Raw genomic sequence first — 20,610 nt, 5'->3', positions numbered from 1 at the left:
ATATATTAATTTACGTATACGAGTATTGTCAGCATGAGCTAGATGCTTAAAAAATGTATTTTTATCTCTAGGTATATATATTTTTTTTAATTTAAGATATTATAGATACTATATATTATACTGTAATAGTATAGATACTATATATTATACTGTATCTAAGATTCAATATGACATTTTTTTTTTTTAATAATAATAATAATAATAATTGAAGTAATTTTTGTAAAAACCAGAAAAATATCCTTTTGACAGCATAATTTAAAGAAAAAACTTACCAATAATAAGTAGGTACAACAATCAGTTCATTGTAGGTATATGAATTTTGATTTTAAGTTTTAACTTAAATGGACTTATCTCTTTTTGTATTTGGTTTAAAAATCAGATAATTCCGGATTTATCTGTTTTTTTTCCGGTAATAACGGTCAATTTTTAACGAAATATAAGTAAAAAAGTAAGATTTTGCTTAGTAGTAGTACTTTCAAACTTTATATCAGAAGGTTTATTATTTATTTAACTGAGTATGAATAGAATATATAATATAACAATATAACTCGAAACAAAAGCCGTATACGATTAGCATATTATGATGCCTGCGGGTAGCTATAAGCTTTTCGAGACGAGAACATATAAATAATTCTACGATACCAACAAGTAACATTAAAATCATACAATTATATAAGTCAGATCAAAATTATTAGGTACCTACTAATGATAATTGCAAATATTAAAATTAGAAAAATGAGCGATAGCAAAAAATCAATGTTGTTTTCATGGTTAATATCTACTTTTAATATTTTTGTTTTCGTTACAAATTCAACAGTTATCTGAACTACAATTTAAACTGCAGACACTTTTAAACTCGTTTCACTAGACATGACGTTTTCATCTAACTTTGTGATTTAACTAGTTGAAAAAAAATCAAAACATCACATCCGATGCTAGTATATTTTATGTTTGTAAATGTTTATACTAAATAAAAACAAATTCAATATCTTACGATGATGAGCCAAATGGCATGTTATATAATATGTCGTTTCAAGTTATTCGATTTTAGAATGATTTTTAGGATTAAAATAAATTGTGTGAAACATTTGTAAACATGAATGTTAGCTACAGTTAATTTTAATCGTCTATAGCTTTTCACTATCGGATAACTCATTTTCCACTATGCCACAGACCATCAAAGACGAGTTTTATAAATTTCCTTAACATTAAAATACTTTTTCCCTGATGACCGTTCAAACAGGTATTTAAAAAGTAATCTGTTTTCAAGTACCTTGTTTACGAAAATTGTACAACATATTCGTGTATAAATCAGGTAAGTACACATTTTGTTGTAAAGATTCTTCGATCGTAATAGATGTCGGAGATTTGGATTTAAAGAATTCCATTTTTACTACCATTATGTAATAATTATTGATGTTCTACACTTCTATGTATTATCGCGTCGCCGTTGCCTATATTATTATAATCAATTCACACCGGCATAAATACAATTTTAAACAATAATATTCCTAATAGTTTGAATACTAGCAAACAGTATAGTAGTATCAGTGTTTATATTAAATATTATTATGTATTTCTATGGTCGAAAATCAAAATGGAAGTTCTTATCGACAACAAGTCAGTTCAGTGTATGACCATTATAATAATATTAAGAATAACATAACGTCATATCGTTTTTCAAAAAATTCATCGTTTTATGGTTATTTACATGCGATATATAAAAAAAGACTGTCATTTAATCGACGAAAGCGCCAAATTTTATTATATCATCCAGGCGAGTGTACCAAAACCGTTCCTCTATAAAATCTTTAAATATTCTGAAAAAAAAAATCAGAGACACAGCCTTCGGCTAGCCTCTCCTCACCCACTTTTCCCATGTATACGCCTTTGTATAATAGTTCCATGCATACCGGAGAGAGTAATAAAACGACGGTTGGTTAATTTACGACGTCCGACGTGATATTGTTATTATGTTATGTCGTGTCGAGCCAAATGTTCGGCTGAGTACACGCCAATATCTAAAACATATTATACAGAGTGATTCTTTTGACGGTAAACATTATAATGATATATCATATCGAAAATCGTAAACTTATTTTAGGATTTGCATTAGGTACACGGAAGGACAAAACATATATCTCATTCAAAGTGTTTAAAGTTCAGATACAATAGCAGAGTATGGTAGACAAACACTTTACGTGATACCCTTACAATATGATGCTACTCCACTTCACAGATCTAAGCTTTCAACATTTATAATTATAATTAACTACACAGAACCATTAACAAAAATGGTTTTTGCAACAAAAAATGTATATTGGCATTTAAAAAAATAAAAAATGTGTATATTATATTAAACAATATTATAAATAATAGTAAAAACACAATTATTTTTAAAATTATTTAAAAACTAATAATTTCAAAAACGTCAATATTTTTATACACAATGAGTATTTACTGTTAAAATAACCACTGTGTATTACATACATAGAACGTTGTATACTATACTCGTACATTAGTATAATATTATATAAATAGCAAAATACGTGTATTAACGATTAAACGATATTGTTATATCATTAGTGATTATATCACATTATACTATATTATTATATCGTTTCGAATAGCTAAAGAAATTGACAAAAATTCAGAAAACTATTTGTATACCATTTAAAATATTATTATTATTATTAAATTATACTCAAAAATCAGTATCGCGATACTAGATACTAGATACTTGGATTTGGAGTATTTAATGAAATACTAATATGAAATAATTACATTTTAAATATTTAGATACTCGATACTCGATACATTTCAAAAAAATAGTCATAGCCTATAACGCATAGGATTTTTTTTAAATTTTATTTATGCACAATTAGGTAGGTTGTGAAACTAAACAAATGCATTTAACTTTAAAATTCCAAATATTGGTTAAGTATAAATATATTATAATAAGTCAATTATTGTTAAATTACATGAATAAATAATAATAAAAATAAATTATAGATATCATCATATCAAATAGTATATATGACAAGACAAAAAAACTTTAAATGCATTTAACTTTAAAATTTCAAATATTAATTAAGTATAATGATAGTATAAATATATTATAATAAGTTTATATATATATTTTTTATAACAATAACTGACATATATATATATATATATATATAATAACTTTTTGTTTTTATTGACGAATACTTAAATCAAATTTAATATGCTTTTATATCCTCAATAATACAGTGGGTTGAGTCCAGAAACATAAAAACTATACTAAATAATTCTAAAAATAGTCCACAATAAAATATTATATTTCAAAATAATAAGAACTCATTGTATATGCGATTTTACGAACACTCTTATCGAATAAATTATTAGACCTACCCACATTAATTAAGGTCTGCTGCTGTATCGACGGTGATTTGGATCAAAACGATATTATATTTAAAATGTACAAATAAATATCATAAATTAGAATGAAATTCGCTTACAACTTCAAATTTTAATAGTGATTTTAAAATAATATTAATCTTTAAATGTCACTCGAGGCATTTCAATTGTCAGTGTATATATTTAGTCGACATTTATTCTGATATTATGCTCATCAGTATACATTTTGAGGTTAACGAACATCGGGGAATCGAATATCATCTAATGATTATTGTTAATGTTTTTGTTCTGTTTTTTTTATTTTTATGATATGGTGTCGTAAATATCTTGCGACATCGTTTTATATACCTATACTATTTATAGAAGATATATATTTGTCGATTTAAATTTCAACAGTGGTGGCCCGTGGGTAAATACGCCGGAGAGACTGACAATTTAAATTTATAAATATTATACACAACTAATAAAATAATACGGGACGGGGAGTAAACTTAAATGTGCAGCGTAATGCGTACACAGTGACATGACGAGTGATGATGAGTGCGGTGCGGCAACCGGCGGCATACGATTGAACGCTATTTCGATAAACTATCTATAAACGGTAGCTAATGCGGCCCTCTCTGAAACACACAGCCATGACATTACATGTTATGACTATAATAACGGTCGGCCAGCAGTTTCACTCAACTGGCGACCGGCATCGTTATTTTTTTTAAATCCAAAAACCCGTCGAAGGAATTATTGATTTATAAGAAACAAATTATGTGCTTGCTACAATAATTGTAAGATAGTACTTTTTTATATTCAGATAAAAAATATAATTTTATTATCATTATTAAATGTTTATCATTTTAATTATTTATTGATAGCTTTTATGTATATTTTATGAGGAAAACCTATAGGTATATATATATATAAAAGATTCGAAGTGATATTATATATAATTCGTTTTTTTAACCACATGTGTCGTGGTTCGATTTTGAACTATAAGAATAACAATGTTTTATTATTATAATATAAAATATGTTAATTAATTTTCATATTATTATTATTATCACTATGTATATCAACAGTATATGTAGTTCTTCTGTTGTTTTATTGTTACATTTAAATCTTTCACTATCTTATTGTTGAGCTATATATATTATCTTGTATCAATCTGTAATTGTTGAACTATAATAGTATGCGGGTGTGATTCCATTTACAATATTGTACTCATAAGCTATGTATAAATGCGTACGTATATATGCGTATTTAAATAATTCAAACGTTTTTATAATAATACAAATGTGTATCGCCTCCACAGTACACGTGCTGTATTATCAACTATGTCCTCTTGGCGCTAATTTATGTAGGATCCCGCGCTACAAATACCTACTATTCTACAGAACTATCGGATCAGTCCGTCGCTGTTTGAGATGCGAAATAATGCGGTAATATCACATTGACTGATTTTCGAGTTTGGCCTGCAGCAAACGATAATGTTATTATTTAACGTTTATACGGCGTACACTGCCGGAGTGTTATCGTTGAAGCGAGGCCAGGATCCAAAGGGGGAGGGGCAAGAGACGCTCTGTTTTTTTATTCTGTGAACGAGACGATATTATTTAATGTCCGGCATAATATAATGATTAGTGCCACGAAGATTGAACTGGTCAGGGACACCGTCGACTACGGGTTGAATGGCATATCGAAACTTTATGACGTGGCGTTGGGGCGGGCGGAAGCGCTTGCCGGTTTTCTCAAGGTGCTGTTTATGCATCGTCGTGGTCATTTCGGTGTCGTCCGTGTACGGGGCCAGTGCGGAAATGATGAGCGATGCCATCGGTCCCGTTTACCCGGCTGTGACGACCATATATCGCTGACAGTTTCGCCTCCGGAGCGCGGGAAGTACTACCGCGTCTTTGCTGCCGTCCGCAACTAGAAATCCGCGTACTGGATGTCTGGATGACGTTCACGATGGTATTGATCACGCGATCGCTTTGCCGACCGGTATCGTGGCTCGTCCGACTGTACCAGATTTTTTATTTGGTGTTTCACGCCGATCCAGGACAACAGCTCCACATACACATTCTACACGGTCATACGATTGTGTTTCGAGCGCAGTGTCGGTTCGGACTGATGTCTAACAAGATCTCTTACAAAACAAATAAGTATCTCTCAGTTTTATTTCACGAATTTTACATTACAGTTTTTAAATCCAATTGTATTATGTTTATTGACTATTATTTCCACTCTAAGATAGATAATGATAAATAATAACACACTATACATATTGTGTAATATGAAATAAATACTTTTTAAACGTATACAATATTAGATATTTTTTGAAAAATATTTTCAATTTAATCTAAAACATTTATTAGTTTATCTATCTATATATATATATATATGGATAAACTGACATATACATATGTATTACAACAATAACAATTGATTGTTTATTTTTTTGTTGAACGTGCCGCAGTGCCCGTATCCGTGACTGCGGGCTGACTATAATAGTAGATCTATTTTCAATACATAGTGGCGACGTAAAACGGTGCCTCTCTGACCAGTGTCGGCCTAGCATATAAAAGGCCTCGGACGCAATTTTTCTCTGGGGCTTCAATATTTTTTTCTTCATTTACTATGAACAAGGTTTTTCATAGGGTAGTGGATATTTTTTTAAAGCAAGTAGTGCTAAATGAGTAATTCATATAATATTTTAGATGACTTAGCTATAATAGTATCAATATAGTTAGCGTTTTCTGAATCTTGATATCTTTTTCAATTGCCATAAGCACTAAAGGTGATAAATAGGGCTAGGATTTATATGCATTTACATGTTTTTTTTCCTTAAATCCAAAATGATTGATTGTCAAATATGTCCACGATTTGGCTTACTCTTGATTAAATAGAACAATTTTTTTTTGCATATTTTGAATATAATGCATATAATTGCATTGTGTATACATTTTTGAGAATTTTGTTAATATTTAATGAACGTCTATAATTATTGGGTTATTTGACAAATTATTGTAAATTTACTACCTATTTAAACTAAAATGGACTTAGTACTAAAGAAGAATAAGAGATTCAAAATACTTTTAAAAATGTATGGTAATATAAACAATGAATATGAAACGGAAGAAAAATATGTTAATATTACTTTAAATCCGGACAAATCGTGTCGTTTAAATATATGCTTCAACAACGTCGTGGAATGTGGAAAGGAGTTTCAGCTAATATAAATCTAATCACCAGTCGTTCTCATTAGAAAATTAAAAAAAAAACATCTACTAATAGCAAGCATGTAGTAACAATAACTAATCAGTAATAATATGAACTAATATTTAAAAAAAAATTGTTTTTACCAATGTTTGCATATTTTGCTAAATAAAATGCATATTTTACAATTTTTTACTGCATAGAAATCCTAGACCTAGTGATAAATGTTGTTGGCTTATTGTTGATTTGATTTTAGATTTCATAAGTTTCAGTTAAGAAAATGCCTTTTCACATGCAAATCACTCGAGTAGAGGGTAACAGTAGTACATATTTATAAACTGTAAATAAATTATAAAATTAATTTGAATGAAATGAAAGTTCTTTCATTATAATTTATAATATAGGCACCGACAATGAATTTATTACATTTATCACAGTCTAATAAATCAATTTTTTTTTAACTTCACTATCATTGATTCTATATTCATTTAATACACTATCTGAAGCCAAACTTGGTTGAAAACTTTCAAACTGATCAACAGACTGATTCAGTACCTTACAAAATACTTTCCGATCTACTCCTGCCAACTCAAAAATGATTTCTAAATCACCATTAGGAAATACATTAATCGAATTAATTGATGAAAAAGTTTTAGGGTATAACTAATGACAACCTTTGAGAAGCCCTTAGTTAGGTTAGGTCCTAACCTAATCTATAGCATACGTATATATATTATAGTATAATTCTTACTTTACTTCTTCATTTCGACATAGCAGTAATGTTAATAATTAAATATTCCACACTTCTGACGTCATGGAAATACGCCGAAATACCGGTGTTTGTTTACGTACTAATTATTTCATGCATTTCTTATCAGTTTATCGATATTTTTGATAATATACACGGAATGATAGGTACAATAAAATAATAAATAATAATTCAAATTAAAAAGAAACGAAGAAAAATTGTTTAAATCATAAATACGTTAACAGTTTAAGAAGTTCACATTTTGAGTATTATTTGCCACAACATTTTAGGTGAGGCGCCGCCTCACTTGCCTCACCCCCAAAACCGTCACTGTGAAAATTTAATTTCTTCTTTCTTTACAGTGAAATAAAAAATGTGAAAATTTTTTTTCAGTGTGGTTTATTTGTGTATGCCCCAAATAGACAAACAAAGAATATTGTTTATCCAAATGTGTTGGATTGATAATAAAAAAATTGGAAAAAATAAATGATTTTCTAGGAAAAATTATATGATTTGTATTGCTTTTTTGTTTTGGTGCTGCGAAGCGCACAGGGGTCGGTTTGTATAATATATTATATAATATATATTATTATAGCTAAAATATATATTATAACTTTATAGTATTGTCTTAAATGTTTTAGGTAATTAAGAAATATTGTGCATAAAGTAAAAAAATGTCTTTGTTTAATTTTGGCGGCGCGTTATCATCTGTAATCGACCATTCGCTTTGGTAATGTGTAATGGGGGAAATTAGGTTATGAGCGATGCACAAGTCGGTGCATTTTTTATTTGGAATACACTGTATATTATGGTTTACTGGCATGTATGTAAGTTTGTATGCCAGTGTGTATGATCAGCATGTATGTTTTTATATAAGTATGTATGTAATGATTGTAACGTATGTAATATGTATGATATACTTTTTCAATCGAACAACCCTCGTCGCTCATTATTTCCGATCGAAATAAAACAACATTAAACAAAATATATACATTTTTTATCATTATAATTTTCAATTTTTTTACTTTTTTGAAGAATAACAATTATATAGAAAAATGACTTTTACGAATTTCGATTTTCATTTTATGATATGTTATATCATTTATATCGAAACGCTGAAAAATAATCTGTTTTAGAATATGAAATTATGAACGTATGCTGTCATTCGCAAAAGCAAAACATATAAAAAAAAAATGATCTTCATACTCAGTTTAAGGTCTATTTAGGACCAACGCTGCCTGCCACACATCCCTACACCCTACGTCGTTCCCTGTCTCCAACCTGTATCCAGTCATCTATGGTCCGTAAATCCTTAAGTACTGTATATAGCCATCTTTGACTAGGTCTTCCACGAGGTATTATCCTATTTAATTTATTGTATAGTATTTCTTTCATTTCACTTTATATTGCTCTAAAAACATACCCAAGCCATTGTATTCGTTTACTTTTGACTAAGGCAACGGCATTAGGATGTTTAAATAGATTCCTTAAATATTCGCTGTGTCTAAATTTCGCATTGTTGTGTAAAAGTATTGTAGTAGGAGCCTTATATTATTCTTAACAAATTTCTTTGTTCAAGCGGTTTTTGACGATTTTTAGCTTTGCTAAACGCGCGTTAACAATTGGATTGAGTTAAAAATAAACTTACAGTGTAGTCGTAAGCTCTGTATAAATGCGTTTATGCCGTAGAATGAATATATTTTAATAAAGAATACAACAATTTTTAAACGCATATTAGACAGTTTGAGCTATCATGATCTGTCGTGATCTATCATCCGACGGCGACAACATCAGAATGTGATTACTGTCTGGTGGCGTAAATAAAGATAACAAAAATATAACACATTGTCAATCTAATAGATCTATATAATATTATAAGGGCGAGTGACGAGTTGTGGTTTATGGTCCGTTGAAAAATTTAGTTCAACATTGTAATAATATATTTTGTGGATTACATTTATATCTTATGATACGCTTATTTAAGTTATATAAATAGAACATACATCCGAATGAATAAAACAATATTTAAACCATAAATATAATATTTAGTAGAGTTTGTAATTTTGAATTTTTTTTTATCATATTTTCATTTAGGTTCCTTATCATTAAATATTTATAAAATAATATTAAAATATTCTACTGAATTATTTACAGATTATTCATGGAAATAACTTACCACTATTGTTATTAAAGCCTAAGGTATTTTTGCTATTGATAATGATAATAGTATTACACATTTTAAAATATAAAAATATAATTTTAATCGTAGAAAATAATTTTATGAAACCTATTCCAAGAGAATTGAAACAATGAAAGTTTAAAAAAAAATTAGCCATTCTCTCAAAATAAACGAAGAGCAACATCTTTCTTCCATCCCCAACCCGTATATGACGTATACTACTTAGTAGATATTCGGTTATTTTGTTTAAGTCTTTGTATACATTAAAGCTATACGGATTAATATATTTATAACCAAAGCCGGTATACCAAAAACTAAACTTATAAAACAATTGAGTCTCCGAATGTGGTTATTACTATGCGAGCGCTGCGAATTAAAAAAAAAAAAAATAACCAAGGAAAACGCTTCGTTCGCAGCCAATATTATATTCACGACACGACTCGACGCCGACTCTTTATATCTAACTCCACCAAGTTGTGCATTCTCCACATTTTATCTTTGTCCTCCACCCCCTTACCCCAACAGAATCATCGCATCTACATTTCTCTTTACACTGTTCGTCATCGTTTTATTCTTTCCGCAGTTCATTGGTCGTCACGCGCGCGTGGTCCGAAAAAATAAATGTGACATTTTTTAGCCAAAGACGCCGCCGCCGACCCAGCAAAGGATGTTTTTATATACGTCATATTATAGTGCCTTGCACTACGTTTTTCCTGACTTTTTGTCTCGTAACCGATATTTTCGAAATACGATATTAGTTCAATAAATATCGTATTTCGACAATGGGAATCTCGCTGGATTCCTTATTTAATTAAATTTTTTAAAACTGAATCTGAAACAGATATTTATAAGTTAATGTTAATTATTATTATAATATTTACCTATCGGTAAAATGTGTATATTTTGCATTGCATACTGCATACGTTACAATAATAAAAGGTCGAAAACCATTTCGGGATAAATTCGTTTACTTAGTCAGTATATGTGTATGGTTCCTACTTGTATTCAAAAATTAGAAAAACTATACTACATGATAATTTATAAATACTTTATAGCTATACTATCGAGACGCCAATTCACACATTCAGGCTGTAAATATATATAAAAATCATTTTTAAAATAAACTCGAGCCGAAATCATAATTTGTTTTAACAGTCAGATAAAAACCGGAACTGAATTTTTTTATCAGCCGTACCGAAATTCATTTTTTTTTTCTTAGAATCAAATCAAAAAACAATTGTAAATGGTTTAAGTATCTGAATAATTTAGTATGCATTTCTCTTGCGATGGTAATTTTTAGATTGAAGTAAAAAATACTTAAACCAAAATTCTCGTGCTTAATTAATTTAAAAATGTTGTGCCCTGTTTATTCTTGCAATGCCCGAGTGTTTTGTATTCTGCATGACTATACTATTGGACGTGCGAAAATCTTTGATAATTTTGGCAATTACAAACACTCTTATGTAATCTGAGTTTCAAATGATATCATTTTTGAGTAATAAACTCAATAAAACAGCTCGCAAATAAAACATTATTACGTTTTAAATATGTGTTTTATTCTATTTTTTTTTTTATCCGTCTTATTCGTCTTCGACCAGAGTCTTACAATTTGCGCTGATATGACAAATGTGTGTAGGGTTTTCCTATTATATTTCCACTTTATTCCAGAAGAAACGGTTGTTGGTACCTACATAGTTCGCTTTATTAAGCAAACGTTTTTTTTCCATTAATTTTACGACCCGATAAGGTCGTTAACTTTAATAATACCCAAAATTAAATTTGATGTCGTTTTGGCGATGCAATTTCGCTACACGCTTGTATGGTGTTCTCATTAAACGACAACGAAATGCGTTCGACTTCTTATTATAATTATTACTTAGCGAACACGTCTAAGTAAAAGCAATATTGTAATAATAATATTAATTATAATAATGATAATTAATAATTATTATTGTTATCGTCGATGTTGTAGTCACGAGCGTAGTGACAAAGGATTAGTGTTATTTATACATTGTTTGCCATATCAAAGAAACAAATAATGTAAGATGCGTAGACATACAAATGTATTAATACGTAGAACGCTTTTTCATCACTATTCCTTTGCTACACCACGATCACTTTCTGTCGTATCTATCGATTTAGACGTTCAAATTGATTGCAGGAAGTAGTCGTAGACTTCTCTATTATACAGAGTGATTAAAAAAAATATGTTCACCATTTTTTACTTGTTTAATATATTAATTGCAATTTGGAATTTTGGAACTTTTAAGTTAACTTTTATGTTATATTTTCAATTCATCATATTTGTTTATATTATTTAGTCAGTGTACTGTGGTTATACAAACTTGTAATACTCAAATAATAACCATTCTTTTAACTGTTAATTATTTTTTTTGAAAATATTGATATATCTAAATTGAAATATTATATTTATAAATTAAGGATACCATATAGGATAATAGTTCATGATAATGAGTTTACTTATTTTATGTGGATTTTAATGGTTAATATGGCAATTATTATAGTAACTAAAATAAGTACTAACCTATATTATTTCATAAAATTTTTGTCATTGTAAAAATTCTCTGAGTATAAGTACAATAGATATTATATAGATTAATTTTTACATATACTTTATATTTTTGTAAAGAATTTTGTCCATAGTATTAATTTTTTATTAACTCAGATATTACTTTTTCAAATTTTGATTGAAATATTTAACATTTTCAAAATTGATCTACTTAAAAATTTACAGTAAAAAGGGCAGAATTTCAATTGAAAAACAGAAGTTTTTCAGTGCCCCCGGACATTATTGATATGGTACAAGCAATTTATTATGTATTTTAAAATATGCCTTTGAAGTATACTTGAAAATTCCAAAAATCAGAACTTGATTAAATGCATTAATAAAGAAAAAATAAATGGTAAGGTTGGTGAATCACCCTGTATAAATAATAAATCAAAATTCGTTTTCGATTATGCGTATACAAAACAGCGTTGAAAAATGTGTTATTCTTCAACATTTATGCGCTGTTATAACCTTATTGCCGATTTTTGATCTGTAAACGACAACTACGTATTTTAAACTTTATCGACATCGAATATGCTATGTGTGTAGTCAATCCAAATAAGATTTTGCACTGGGTTCACCTTTTTTTTTTTATATATATACTTCAGCAGGTATGGTTAAGTTTAAGTACTATAGTATGAGTATGATATAACATAACCGCAAATCTACAAGCGCTTTAACACTTTCAACTTAATGTTTATAAATATTTAATGTGTGGTTATTTTAAATTCTACCCCGTTTGCATGCTTAAATAAATTCTGATCTTATATACACATCTTATTGTCTTATGTTTTTTTTATTTTGAATGTGTGGTTATTGAACATTTTTTTTTTACAATTTTTAAGGACTATCTAGTGACGAAACAACATTTATTCCAAATTCGAATTGTAAATATTCAGCGACACCTGAGGACGTCGTGTTGTCTATCAAATTCACCATTCCATTAAAATCGAATAAGACCAGATGATTTAGAAAAAAATAATAATAAAAACAGTGAGAAACTATATGAAAATTCTATTAAATCAATAATACAAACAAAAATATTACATGTAAGAGGTAAAATAATTTTAGAAACTGATTATCGTTCCAAGAATAGGAATTACGTAATATTTTAAGCGATACATTTACCTAAATACAATCATATATTGATTATTTACGTCAATTAATAATTTAGTTAAAAATAACTACAATATTGGATTAGGTATTGTCGACTATTCAAAAATGTTGCTATAATATAACTAATAATTTCTTATATGATTATTCAATTAATCGATTTTCAGTTATTTCAAAATGAAAAATTGTATAATTATTGATCAGCCCAGTCCTATTATCTGTGTACAATGTTGAATGTACATAATATTAATATCGCCGTACACGTAGTAATCGTTTAAAATGTATTTATCATGAAAAATTTGGTATTTGTTCTATGAATACATGGTGCATTAATTATCTCTTAACTTTTCTTGAATATTTAACAAAGATAATCATATAATTTAGTGCACATTCCTTGTATTATAGGCTATATAGGAAAAATTAATTTTTTAATCAATTTAATATCTGATATAAAGTATCGATGGTTTACAACTTAAGATAAACAATAAATACCTTAAACCAAAGCATAAACTTAAAATGTTAAACGGCCAAGAAAAATAAAAATAAAACATTGAACTAATCCTGTTCTACTAGTCATATTATCAAATGCTTAGATATTTTTACTCATAAAAACAGGCTATATAATATTATATAAACTTATTTATTTAAATACGTGAACCTCTGTAATATATTATTTTTTCTAATGCCTGCAATAAAATGATACTTTTTTCTCGAAATTGTTTATGTTTATTAGATATTGAATATTTTTGAAATCAGAGTTCTAATAAACTTATGATTTAAATGTAAATAACTTGAGCAGATCATCATCTGCAAGTGTTATATATTTTAATGTTGAAAGTTTGAAACTCGTCCGACAATTAAAGTTTCGATTTAGATGTATACGTTTGATGCGTTAATCTAAAACATTTTGTCTATAAGTTAACACCGTTAGTTTGAGGTCGAGCTTCTCAATTCAGTAGATTCTGCGATGAAAAAAATATATATATAAATAATTTATTAATTATACGATACAAATCTGTGGGTATAATAGCGGTCGGCGGTTTTTCATCGACGAGCGGCTGGGACTTTTTCGGTAAGTCGTCAGTCGATGTGCCGCCCCAAGTCAGTAATTAGAAGAGAACCCATCTCGATGATTAAACCACACGGCTAGTATAATCGCCCAATTAATAACCGTTGGTTATATTATTATATACTACAACAATCTATGTATAATATATCTGTATACGTTATAATATATACAAATGTACCGCATGTCCACGGAAACAGTTTATACTTTATAACTTATATAGTAACCTATATATATATATATATTTGAATTATATTTGGGGAACTTTAAAACTAGGCAATTAAAATATAAATACCTATGTCGTATAACTGCTTAACGCGCATATTTTGTGTACCGGCTAAACAATTACACTTCACAAACCATTATTTTGAATATATTATTTTTGAATATTTTGATTTGTTTTTTCAAGTATTTTCTATACATATTCTATGCATATATAAATATTCAAAGTATCAACTTATATTTTAAATCTAAACTGTATTTAAAAATAAACATAAATATTTTGTTGAATTTTATTTAAATATTCATTTTTTTAACGCGTGTAATTAATATAAATTATGTATCTTGATAATTTATTTTAATAAAATAAAATTATAATTAATACAAAACATTAATTAATAAACTAATATTAATTTATTTTATTTTATACATATTATATTAATATATCTTTTTTTTAGTGTTAAATAAGGGAATAGATTCACGTTCAATTAAATTTTATTGTATAAACTATAGATTCGACTCATGAGATTTTAAGTTTGTCCCAGTAATGTTTTTGAAAAATAATAAAAATTGAAACTCAAATATCAAATGTAGTTGCTTAATTATTGTATACGTTTAGAATGTTCCGAGAACGAATGTATAGATTGATTTAATACTTAAGAAAGATGAAAAATGCATTAGACGATATTAAAATACCAAAAAAGGTATATTACCTATGTCAATTTTATTATAAATCGCAGGTGTATTATGTATTATGTATAAATTACAATTGATTTCAATTTTTTTCATATTATATTTGATTAATTTTGAGTCTTAAAACTATATAATTCTTAAGAATTTAGTTTAGGGTTTTTGATATTGACTTATAAAGACGTATACAGTTATAAAGTTAATGTGTACGTTATAATTTATAATAACTCATTATGATTTATTAAAATTTAGAAATTTCGCACTTGAACATTTGTGTTTGTATTTTTTTTTTTTTTTTTGTATATTTAATCAAATATCTAAAAATATTACAGTGAATATGTTCTTTATAATATTTTACTGGCGCAATCGATCTATACCTTTTTAGTTTATAATAAACCCACTGGCACAAAAATGTATATATTTTAGGTAATCTGAAAAAATCGGCAAAATTTACAACAACCGAAAATATTAAAGAATTATCATATATATATATATATATATATATATATATATATATATATATATATATATTATCTAATATTACAGTCAACTACTGCTAACTATTCGTACTACAACCAACAGTTTTCATTGAAAGACCCATGTTTGGCTGATTACGATTTCCCCTCTCTCGGGAAGGTAATTTAGCCATTGCAGATCACCCAATGGGGTAATACGATATGAAAAAAAAAATAACGATATTTTTTTATAATTATACGAGCGTAACGTGATATAGCTAACGGAGTCCATGGCATCATGATTTGTTTATTAAAATATAATTTAATATATTCTAAAAAAAAAAAAAATAATAGATAAATTGGTGGTGGCGATATCGTTTTAATAATATCTTTTATAAATTATAATAATACGACTTATAAACATAAATCACATGCATTGTAATATATATTTATATATTACTATTATTAATAATATAATAACATTATTAGATGCATTTTTTTTTTCATTATTAAGAATATATATATATATATATATATATATGCATTTCTAATTTTTTTTAATATAAATGAATAATAATAATATCCTAAAGAGTATATAGAAATAAACATAAGTATATTTTGATTTATCAACATACAACGTTAATGTTAAAATTTTAGAAAATAAAATATTGTTTTCACAAAGTAGGTATGATATACAAGGCTTATATGAACTAAAAATTATGAAAATAATAATTTTTTACCCCAGTCGTTACTCGCATACCAGTTGTATAGTAATGATCCAATCTTTTCTATAATATTAACAATGGCTGATGTACAAAGTTATTCAAAATTATTCATCTGATTTCAAATGCTTATTTATTTCTAGATTATTGGTTTAAAATAATTTATAATAATGTTTTAAATTAATTTGATGATACCTCTATAACTGTTTTATGTGATTTTCCTTGATCACACGAATAACGTAATATAATTCGAACTAAAATTAATTTCGGGCATAATCGTTTAATTGACTTCGCTAATCTTTTAGCTCCTTTGTCGTTGATATATTGATAATAATGGTGGTATGTACACAGTATATCTTTAAAATATCTCCAAAAAATAGTCACAAATGGCATAATATCAGTTTCAAAGCATCATGTGTATAATTTTGAAGTAAAAATCATGCATTTAACACTAAGTTGGTTTCCAACGAGTGTGGCAAACTAGCAACTATTGTATTATTTGTAAATTTATAATATACAAATATATAGTACTTATTAGCCTTGCTTTATTTATCGATGTTTTGGCATGCGTTATTTTACGATATGTTTTGTTCAAGTATTATTATTACAATTTTCGCATTCGGTGCCTTTTTCAGATATTTCTTCAAAAGCAATATGTGCAGTTTTAATACCATCCATCCATATCCGACCGTTCCACTTTTTAGACGACTAAAAATAAGTTTAAATAGACCCCGAATAGGTCACCCTTGGTTGACCTACAAATATTTCATGAAGTCATGACTAGATCGGAAGTAGATCAATCCGATACATATGGAGGAATATACTCACGGCCACGTCATATACAACTGTTAAAACTAAAGAAACATCAAAGCCAACTTTGAAATAGACAACAGCAAACTTCTAGAAGTAAAAATCATTAGATTCCTATGCACACAATAAAAACAATTTTTAAATTCTTTAAATTATCGTCATTAAAAAATACCTAAGATCTTATTATACCTATAATGTAATTAAAATGTACTAGATAAATGCTATTGTATACTACTCTTTTCCTTTTTTTTATTTTTTTCATAGTGTACAATTAAATATAAATATATTATATTATAACATATACATATTTCATCTATATAATATTTAGCTTCCAAAAGCCGATAATCATTGTTGTTCTGGTTTCTATTGTTCCGTTTTTATATTGATTATAACTACACAAACAAATATTCTGTTGAAATTTATTTTGATAATAGTATAAATAGCAAAATACTCAATTTTTATTTACTCGACAATACGAAAAAAAATATATATTTTTTTATGCACACAAAATTTAATTTTTATTGTATATTTGTATACGCATATAATATTTATTTCACAAAGTGACTTATACAACGAAAACATAACAAAAACAATAATTTATTATTAATTAAAAAATAAAAAAAAATAAAACAATAATATCGGAAACAGAATTCCAGATCCTCGTCAACACGGCAGCATTTGGAAATATTTTAGCGAACTAGTTGCGAGTTTACGATTACATAATATTACAACTGTTACTAGTCACTCTACAGTTACCTAGTTCGCTACCCATTTTATCTTTTTTTTCATACTTTTCTCAATACATATTACTATCGTTATGAATCTTAATGATTACTACATAGTCTATCAACGATGATTATTATCATTATTACACATTTTCACTCTCTATATTATCTAATATCTTTAGATACTTTGTAAAATGGACCAATTAGTATTCTTATTATTATAATATTATAATCTATCTTATATAACATCTGCAGTTGTTATGACATTGTTTGCGTTCTTTGTACCTTTATTGAACATTTATTATTATTATAATTATTATTATTGCAACAGCAACTTACATTAAATAGGTACCACGACTTTATTTGTTACATTGTTTTTTTTTTTAATTATACTCATCGTGTAAACTCGAGTCTTTGAAAATCCGAGTAGGAAAAAGTATATAAAAACGAGGATAACACGATCATACAATCGCATCCCGTAAAAATACGACCCGTTGCAAGAATATATGTTTCAGACGCGCGAACAAACAGAGACAAGCTATTTTGTGTCCGTTTTTAACGACGACATCGTATTATTATATGGCAGCGCGTATAGTATCCATTCAATTCCATTAACTCCAAAACCGCTTTCATTAGTTAACGAGAATGACGCCGTGACAACGTTCACATCCAATTGGTGAAACTCTCAATCCAACCGAATTTTATATCGACCAACAGCCATCTGTGTGCAGTGTCTTTAATCATGCAGCATCCCTTAATTGGACACCACATTAACCTAACCTAGCTGGTCCCGTTCGGCGACGAGATAGACTTTGTCTTATTCCCAACAATCGCGAATATCAGATATTTCGCTCAGTTTTCAATGGTACCTAACTTAAGTATAATATTATTTAAATTTATTGTTTAGACTACTCTCAAATGTACATAAGTGTGAATGTTAACTGTACAAATTGATTTTTTATCGTTTCCTCGGCCCGATGATATCTGCAGTAGGTGTTCGGAGATTCATATACTTCGTACAACTCGTCGGTAGAAAAATCTTCAAAATACCTATGTGGTGTATAATTTGATGAAAATATTAAAAATATCTACAGTCGACATTTTTTTTAAATGCATTTTAAGTTCAACTTTTTTAAAACATGTTTAATATCACGAAAATGTACAAACTATATAGAATAGTATTTTGTAGTAAAACATTTATAAAATCTTCAATTTATATATCTAAGATTTGAATTGTAATTCAAGATTTATCGAAAGTAATTTATTCTGATACCTACTATAGTCATTATAATGTAACGAAAAAATATATAAGCACAATTTATGTTGTATAAAGACTTGAAGTACAAATTTAGACAAAATTACATATTTAAAAAATGAATACATTTTAATAATTAAAATATATAGTTTTTTTATAACTATATTATAAACATTATTTGTTAGGAATTTTATACTATAGTACTATACGCAATAAAAATATCAATCTATACCATTATTACCATTATACTATTAGGTATTAAAATCAATTAATTTAATAGAAATTTCAACAAACATATTTATCATGGAATGTATAATATATAAGTTAAAAGACCGTCTCCGCTCAAAATTATTTTTCTCAGGTTTGTATCTAGTGGAGAAGACTCATTAGGTCTAAACACTTTAATCCTCCTCCTCAAATTTCAAAGATTAAAAATAAAAGGTTTTGTATACCAATTATGTAAAAAAATTAAAATTGTATTCAAAATTATTTAGACCCAACTGCATACAACACCCCTTATATAAACAAATAATAATAATAATAATAATAAAAATAAAATCCTGGATCCGTGCCTGGTTTTCGTATACAATAATGTCATTGAATTCAAATTTAACACATCGATTGACCTATTCACTACCTATTGTACAGCAGAGTGGTACTCACTTTTTTGATATAATAATATATTATTATCTACTAGTAGAACTTATATTATATTATTCATAACGTGTATTATTATTAGCATATTATGCTATTTAGTCTCGGTGACTGCACAAAAAAAGAAACATATATAGGTACTAAATATACACGTGAAGTAAGATTTCGTCGCGAAGAGGATTTGTTTTAGTTCATATCCGTAAATAGACGTTTTTATGGAGGAAAACATTTAAAAACGTAACGTTACATTAGTTTTTTTTTTTAATAAAATTATTACTTCAAATATGTATGCGCGCACGATGGCCATTAAGTAGAAGAATTGTTCTTTTGGGGGTCATTCCGGACGAGAAAAAAACTGTTTTATCGTATATACATATTGTATAAATAGCGTACCGCCGTTACACTTTCAACTTAGTTTGAATAAAACAATTGTGTAAAAAAACTAAACTTAACTAAAAAGGCTCGACGGTGATAAATCTCAAGTAAAACGAATACATAATAAATTACTTTCGGGAAAATACGTTATTAAATACACTACAAAACAACAGCGTGCCCTAATGATCGTTACACACACACACACACACACACACACACACACATAACCAGAAATATATACTCGCGCGGTCGTTTTCCGCCGTCTAGACGCGATTGAGACTGCAGTTACAAGCACGCCCGCTCTTATTCATAAATATATTATATTATTATGATTAACATTTTTGATTCGGAGAGGTTGAACGAGGAAAGAGAAAGATATAGAGTGAGTGAGAAAAATCTTATCGAGAACACGGTGTTATGAGCT

The 20,610-nt window shown here is 27.7% G+C and overlaps 1 pseudogene; it reads left to right on the top strand.

Moving 5' to 3' along the window:
• The first annotated feature begins 5,026 nt into the window (after positions 1 to 5,026).
• On the top strand, positions 5,027 to 5,546 carry LOC132922856 (uncharacterized; annotated as a pseudogene).
• Positions 5,547 to 20,610: the final 15,064 nt, after the last annotated feature.

Source organism: Rhopalosiphum padi, chromosome 1 (assembly GCF_020882245.1).
Source record: "Rhopalosiphum padi isolate XX-2018 chromosome 1, ASM2088224v1, whole genome shotgun sequence".
NCBI classification, from domain to species: domain Eukaryota; kingdom Metazoa; phylum Arthropoda; class Insecta; order Hemiptera; family Aphididae; genus Rhopalosiphum; species Rhopalosiphum padi.
The sequence above is the reverse complement of the archived record's forward strand: the minus strand, read 5'-3'. Positions and strand labels throughout refer to the sequence as shown.